General features: G+C 46.0%; 1 protein-coding gene across 1 annotated transcript in view; it reads left to right on the forward strand.

The window, feature by feature from the left end:
* Positions 1-8,038, forward strand: part of LOC119567445 (maestro heat-like repeat-containing protein family member 1) — an 850,842-nt gene that overhangs the window by 434,582 nt on the left and 408,222 nt on the right. The window lies entirely within an intron of this gene.

An 8,038-nucleotide genomic window follows, 5' to 3' on the forward strand; every position in this document is an offset into this window, starting at 1 on the left:
GCTGTTCTCAGTGATGGCAGATGACAGAACAAGAAGGAATGGTCTCAAGTTGCAGTGGGGGAGGTCTATGTTGGATATTAGGCAACACTGTTTCACTAGGAGGGTGGTGAAACACTGGAATGGGTTTCCTAGGGAGATGGTGGAATCTCCATCCGTTAAGGTTTTTATGGCCTGGATTAACAAAACTCTGGCTGGGATGATTTAGTTGGTGTTGGTCCTGCTTTGAGCAGGGGGTTGGACTAGATGACCTCCTGAGATCTTTTCCAACCCTAATCTTCTACGATTCTATGAATTCACACAAGAGAGAGATTCCATAAATGCTTAGATGATGGGAAAAGCTTCAATCTCAGGTCATTCCTTCCTAAACATTGGAGAATTCACACAGGACAGAATCTATAAATGCTTCAACTGTGAAAAAAGTTTCATTCAAAGATCAAACCTTGGTTCACATTAAACAATCCACACGAGAGAGAGAGAAACCATAAGTACTTGGTGTGACATACTATACCTTGTGGGAGCATCTTGTAACCCCCATATTCCTCATCTATATATAATTGTGATATTACATAGAATCATAAACCCAGAGTAAGTGATTAATACCTGGGGGAGTAAACAGCTGTGCATATGTCTCTATCAGTGATATAGAGGGCGAAGAATTTATGAATTTACCCTGTATAAGCTTTATACAGAGTAAAACGGATTTATTTGGGGTTTGGATCCCACTGGGAGCTGGTTGTCTGGGTGCTGGAGATAGGTAACCTGCTGAGAAGTTTGCACTTAAAGCCTGTAGCTTTGGGAGTGTGGTCCAGACCCTGGGTCTGTGTTGCAGCAGGCTAGCATGTCTGGCTGAAGAAGACGGGGTTCTGGAAGTCCCAAGCTGGCAGGGAAAATGGGCACAGAGGTAATTTCAGCACATCAGGTGACAGTCCCAAGGGGGTCTCTGTGACCAAACCCGTCACACACCGGACCAGCCTTTTTCTCTGCATTAAGAGCCTGAGAGAGGAGGATAAAGACAAAGCTACACACAGTGAAAACACACCAGTAAAATTTGTCTAATAATCATCTCACTGACCTTCCCCACAGTCACTGGGCCAGCCCTGTGCAGAGTCAGGTGATCACAGTGGACAGGAACTGAGGACATGGTGGGAATGAAAATAGATTATTTTTTCAGGCCTGGTCTGAAATACTCAGGCTGCCTCTGAATGCCCTGTTATGTTCTGTGCTCAGCTTTCGGGCCCAGCTGCCCACAGCCCTTCCTCTCTCCTGGTCTGTTTGTGTTCCCTAGATAAACTTCTCCACCTGGGCCCTGCTGTTTCTAAACAGATCCCTTTGGAGGAGGAAAATATGAGAATGGAGACACAAACATCTCTCCCTCACCCACAATCTCTGCAGGTCCCTGCTCCTTTTCTTGTGGGGAACTAAAGTGAAAAAAGAGTCTATTTGGGCTCTGAGCTGGTAAAGCTGCTTCCTCCCCAGCACCTCCCCCAGGTTAATTAACCCCCTTCCCCAATGTGGGCAGTGGCTGAAAGTCCATGTGTGGCTGCTCAGGGGCCTATAAGGAATGCAGTATTGCCAACTTCAGGAGATCCAAAATCATGAGATTGGCCCCCGAATCATGATATTTTAATAAAAGATTATAGTGTGTTTTTAGGTCAGTCTCTTGATATTTGAACTCCCCCTGCCCATCCCCAGGATGTGTGCATGTGACAATTAGTGTCGCCCACTCTCCCATGTACTAGGTAAGGTGATTTTGTCCCCTGCTGCAGGAGCTCTCAGCCCCTAAAGGAAGCAAACGACAGAAATGTAGCCACAACCTTCACTCCAAACTATCTTTTTTTTTTTTAGTCTGTGGTTAATTAAGTACGAAGCGTGGGATTTCAACAACACCTATGTGAGTTTGGTGCATAGGTCCCATTCAAAGTCAATGGGATTTATGCTCCTAGCTCCCTCAGGTACTTTTGAAAATTGCAATGTTAGTTGGAGGTTTCGTTTTGAGGATAAGGATTCTGCAAACTCTTAAGAATATGCTGAACTTTGTGTGTGTGAGTTGTCCCTTTGAGTTCAAATTAATGCACATGGAGAAGGGTTTGCAGGTGGAGAAATTGAATGGTCACTTTAAAAAAAATGTAATCTGACAACTTTGCATTTATTTATTCTTACTTCACATCAGAACCAAGCCTCAGAGCCCATGCTAGTGCCCCCTTTCACCGCTCCTATCTCCTGACAGTAAATGTGGGATAAGACAGAAGTGGCTACGATGGGAGTTCTCCCTAAGCAAAGATTTCAGAGCCCATTCAGATAATGTGAACCGTTCTATGGTCTATTCCCAGATACAGCAGGGAAATGGAAACTCAGCAAACTTCACATCAAAGCATTTCCTTGGAGTTATTCTTATGGATGGGAGTTTCTGCTCCATGCGTCTGTCAGGGACATTGTCCCACTGTCCCAAACCCCTGAATCTCCATGCTCTGTGTCGGGGAAGAGAGATATGCCGGAGGCAGTGAATGGAGATCATTGCTGAGGACCTTTTGCTCTGCCCTGCTGCCTGACCTGAGGAGCATGGTGTGTGCAGAGGCTGTGCTGCCAGAACCGCAGATGCAGGCTGCACTGATCCCTCTGTCCCCTCAGAGGAGTTCCAGGAGCAAGCTTGTGCAATGCAAGGGAGATGTGGAGGCTTCAGGGCTCCAGCGCTCCCTGCTGGTGAGTAAGGGAAGTTTCTCTTTGTGGCCTGCTCACATTAAGGGCGATGATAAGCTCTCATTTATGGTGAAGAGACTGTGGCTGAAACTTTGTTTGCAAAAAAAACCTCTGCTGTTTTCTATCACTGTGATTAAAGGAAAGAAAAGACATTTTGGATTTTTTTTTCCTTTCTACACGCCAAGGGTAATAATTCTCAGCAAGCAAAGGGTTAACATACACTTTTAACAATAGCAATACCTGAGCCTTTAACTGAACAACAGCTGTCTATCTGTCATGTCTGAAGTACATCTGGTTCCTGTTTCTAGAGACACATAGAACAGGAAGTGAATGAGAGTGATTTCTGACCTAGTGGTTAGTGCTCTCTCTGGGGAGACCCAGGCTCCAGGCCCTGCTCCAATGACTATTTTATCCAGAGTAGAACAGCTCCAAAAGGAGAGACAGAGAAAGTCCCAGCTCCCAGAGCCCAGTTCCAAGGAACTCCCCTCAGAGATGGGAGACCTGAGCTCAGGCCCCTGCTCCAAACCAGAGAGAGAAGGGATTTGAAGCTGTGTCCCCCACAGCCTGGCTGGGTGCCTTCATGGCTGGGCCATAGAGGACAAGGCAGGCACTGGTACCATCCCCCTCATTTCCTGTGAGAAGGGGCTAACCTGGCTTAGAACCCTCACCCCAGGGGAGAGTTCATGGCTGTGAATTCTAAATGGGGAGAGCTGCCTCCCTCCAGTTCAGAACCAGGCACTTAAGTCCCTTTAATGGACGGGGCTTAGGCCACACACCCCTGACCTTGGCATGTCCTATTGTCTGGCTGAGGCAGCTTACCGCTCAGAGCACCGGCTTTTGTGGATCCCATTCTTAGGCCCCTATCTCTCCCCATGCATTGTACAGGGAGCCTGGGTGCCTAACTCAAGGCTCGGGGTTCCACTGGGTGGTAGGGCACCTGACGGCAGGTGCTGCAATGCTGAGTCTGAGTCCCCTTTGTAAATCTGACCCTTTCCGCCTCCCTCACACAGAAATCTCCAAATGCTGTTGATCAAGGGGCACAGCCCATTTGTGGAAAGAGGAAAATTAAACTTATCTCCTCTCTTCCCTGCACTGGGGCTGCTGAGAATCCAGCAAAAAATCTCCAAACTCAGCTAACCTGCTTCATCTGCCTGGAGCTTGCCAATGACTCAGCAACCACAGGCTGTGGGCACAGTTTCCGCTGAGTATGTGACAGAGCAGCTAGATGCTAACGCCAAATGGTCTCACTCTCTGTGGTTATGGTGTTACCCTGGACTTGGGGAGTGTGTGTTCCCCAGTATGTGTTCAAGCTTATTGCAGCCATATTATGTGCATTCAGCCACCATGAATTAGTGAAATAGAACACATATCTAACGGTTAATTTGAAAGCAGGCTTTTAGAGGTAAGGTCAAAACTAGCCGCAGTTTCTGCTAATCAGAATGGGAGGATGGGAAAGACAAGTCAACATTTGAGACTGAAAACAAACAAGTGGACAGAAACCTTGGAGTTTGGGTGCCTTTGATATAGAAGTTTATTATGACTAAAATTGTTAGGAAAAGTGATGATGTAGTAGAGGTCACTATGACCTATGTGTTTTGTAGAAGTTAGTTATAAAAAGGATTAGATATAGAATGTACTTTGGAGCAGTCTCTGCAGCCATCCTAAGAGAGATGTTTTTCTGACACCTTTTTCCCTGGAAGGGAAGCGTTTGTCCAGTGCTGACCTACCATTAATTACTCAACACCTTCTCAGATTTTAGGAAAATATCTGGGATGTTCTAAACCGATTGCTTATGTCTGTGTGTGCTTAAATCTGATAAACTTCACTTTTAGATAGAGCATACATACTTGTATTAATCATTCATCAGACGGAATCACTGTGTTCCCACTGATTTATTCCTGACACCACCTGGAGTGAAACAGTTAAATTATCACTGCTGAGGATTCTGAAAACCCCAGGCAACTATGGTGTTGAGAGGAACAGCTGAGTCATAGCCACTAAAATTCACACAAATAGGCAAGACTCATTGTCCATGTGGGTTAGGCCTCAGTTTCCCTGATTGTAAATAAATCAGTTTTTAAAAGTTCCCTTTCTATGTGGAGGGTATTTTCTGCCATTTTAATCTCCTGATTTATTTGGGAGGTGGGATCTGTGACCCAAACACCAGTAGGGACCAGGTTCCCTTTTCACTGTAAGGGGAAATTGGACCTTGCCATTCCTAGGCTACACTGGGCACTCTGCATTCCCAGAGGAAGAGGGGAGGGGAGGTGGAACAGCAGGCATGAATAGCCTAGAAACCAGCCTCTAGGGGGTGAAAAGACAGAGCCGGCATTGGGGAAGCTGTGGACTGAGAAGACAGCTAAGTTCAGGGACAGCATCTCCCACTCAGAGAAAGGGGTGAAGATGGGTGGCTGAACTGCAGAGCCTGTGCAGTGAGACTCCATCCATGGAGAGTGAGGATGAGGGAGGTGAATATTGGAGAACCAGCTGTGCCTCCTCCTCTCAGCGCCACATCTCACACCCACCTTCATTGACAAGGGACCTGAGCTCCCTGCTGTCAAACTCTCTCCTTCCCTCACCCCACAAGACAAGGAGCTTGTCATCCTCTCAGATCCCACAACCAAAAGTGCCTGTCCTGACTTGCTTCTGCTGGAGAGGGGCTGTGGGAAGGCTTCTGTCTGTGGATCAAGGGAGACATAAATCTATTTTCTGTAGCTCCTTCTGGTCTGTCCAGGGTCCAGCTACTGAAACCCAGGAACAGGGCTTGGAAGAGACCAAGGAAGGGGTCATCATGGGTACAGCTGAGCAGGAATTTTTTGACTAAACTTGTTTTTGTTCTTGAAAATTTCAGATAAATCAAACCAAATTGTTCACACAACAGGGCTGGTTTGACAAACCACCTATTTGAATTTTTAAGTTTTGAAATTTTTAAAATGTTGTTTCAACCTGATTGAACCCAAGGATCCCAGCTTTCCAGTTTGAAATGTCTTTTTGTTTCCAAGTTTTACACTGAAAAGTGCTTGAGGCTAAACAGAAAGGTGTGAGAGAATCCACAAGGTATAGTCAAATTTCCAAAATGTTAGGGTTTGCAAAGAAATTCTACACACCTACACACTCAGCACTCCATGAAAGGACTCCAGCTCCCTCCATATCCTTGACCAGCCCTTTCCCTATTTTTTTTTCCTTTTTACTGAAACAAACACAAACCAAGAGGCAGAAGACTGTGTCTTGAGGTACAAGAGCAACTCCTGCTGGCCAAGATAGACAAGCAGATTCTGAAGATCCAGAATGAAAATAAATCACTAAACTCTCTGAGGAGATTTCCTGTCTCAGGGAGCTGCAGGGAACTAGAGGGGAAGTATCAGAAGTCACTGAGTAAATTCCTGCAGATGAGACTGTTAGAAACATCCCAGATCTCAACACAGGGAGAGGACAGTGTCTGAATTGTGGACACTGGAGTCTAGCAGTCAGAGATCGCAGTGTAACTCAGTGTGTGCATGCCTGATATGTGAATGACTATTGATCTTTGAAGGGTTACAGACACATAGATATTGGAAATGGAAATACCTCCATTCAGTAAGGCCTTTCCCACCACATTAGCAAAATCCTTTCCAGGATCCCCACGTGTGTGAGTGTCAGGTGGGACTGAGATTCCTTTACTTCATTTCATCCAGTTTTGCACATCATTGTCTCTTACCCTCATTTTTCGTCCATTTATTTTTCTGTCTCCTGTTAAATCTCCTTTACTCCTTATCACAGATCATTCCAACTTGTGTTTCCAGTTCTCATCCCTGAGTTTATCCCTTCCCCTTGTGCTTCCCCCTTAGTTTTTCCCTTCTCAGGATTGCTTTGTTTTCACTCTTTTCATCAGTTCCCCACCACCATACTCCTTTCCCCAGGCTTCTCTGTTTACTTTTGTTTTACTTCATTATTGCCTGGGTTTTTTTCCTTTCCTTTCTTCTCTCCCTAGTTTGGATCTTGCCCAAAATACCACGCAGCCAGCCAACCTTCAGTATCTAAAACTGAAGATTTTATTATGGATGAAAAGAAAAGAAGAATGTTATTAAATGTCAAAGAAGTCAGATACATACGTTAGACTTCAGAGTCCATAAATCAGATTCTTAGCAGTGAGTTTGCTGGCTAGTAAAGTCCCTCTGGAACGCATCCACAGCTTGGATGGGTCATTCGGTCCTGGGGCTGGTTTTGTTCAACATCTTTATTAATGATCCGGATGATGGGATGGATTGCACCCTCAGCAAGTTTGCAGATGACACTAAGATGAGGGGAGAGGTAGATATGCTGGAGGGTAGGGTTAGGGTCCAGAGACAAATTGGAAGATTGGGCCAAAAGAAATCTGATGAGGTTCAACAAGGACAAGTGCAAGGTTCTTCCTGCACTTAGGAAGGAAGAATCCCATGTGCCGCTACAGGCTGGGGCCCGACTGACTAAGCAGCAGTTCTGCAGAAAAGGACCTGGGGATTACAGTGGATGAGAAGCTGGATATGAGTCAGCAGTGTGCCCTTGTTGCCAAGAAGGCTAGCGGCATATTGGGCTGCATTAGTAGGAGCATTGCCAGCAGATCAAGGGAAGTGATTATTCCCCTCTATTCGGCACTGGTGAGGCCACATCTGGAGTACTGTATTTGGGGCCCCCCCACTACAGAAAGGATGTGGACAAATTGGAGAGAGTCCAGCGGAGGGCAACAAAAATGATCAGGGGGCTGGGGCACATGACTTACAAGGAGAGGCTGAGGGAAATGGGCTTGTTTAGTCTGCAGAAGAGAAGAGTGAGGGGGGATTTGATAGCAGCCATCAACTACCTGAAGGGGGGTTCCAAAGAAGATGGAGCTCAGCTGTTCTCAGTGATGGCAGATGACAGAACAAGGAGCAATGGTCTCAAGTTGCAGTGGGGGAGGTCTAGGTTGGATATTAGGAAACACTATTTCACTAGGAGGGTGGTGAAACACTGGAATGGGTTACCTAGGGAGGTGGTGGAATCTCCATCCTAGAGGTTTTTAAGGCCCGGCTTGACAAAGCCCTGGCTGGGATGATTTAGTTGGTGTTGGTCCTGCTTTGAGCAGGGCTTTGGACTGGATGACCTCCTGAGGTCTCTTCCAACCCTAATCTTCTATGATTCTATGATTCAGTCCTTTTTTCAGAGCTTCAGTTCGTTGAGCAGTTATTCCAGAGGTTTTGAGAAGCAGGACTGAAGACAAAATTGGGAAGATGCAACTGTCTTTAATATCCTTTCCCATGTGGCTTGTACATCCTTTGTCCCAAACATAGCCACAGCACATGGGCATAGAAAAGTCTTAGAGTTCCCTATTAATTGGCCTGCCCCT

This window comes from Chelonia mydas, chromosome 14, assembly GCF_015237465.2.
Source record: "Chelonia mydas isolate rCheMyd1 chromosome 14, rCheMyd1.pri.v2, whole genome shotgun sequence".
In the NCBI taxonomy this organism is placed as follows: Eukaryota; Metazoa; Chordata; order Testudines; family Cheloniidae; genus Chelonia; species Chelonia mydas.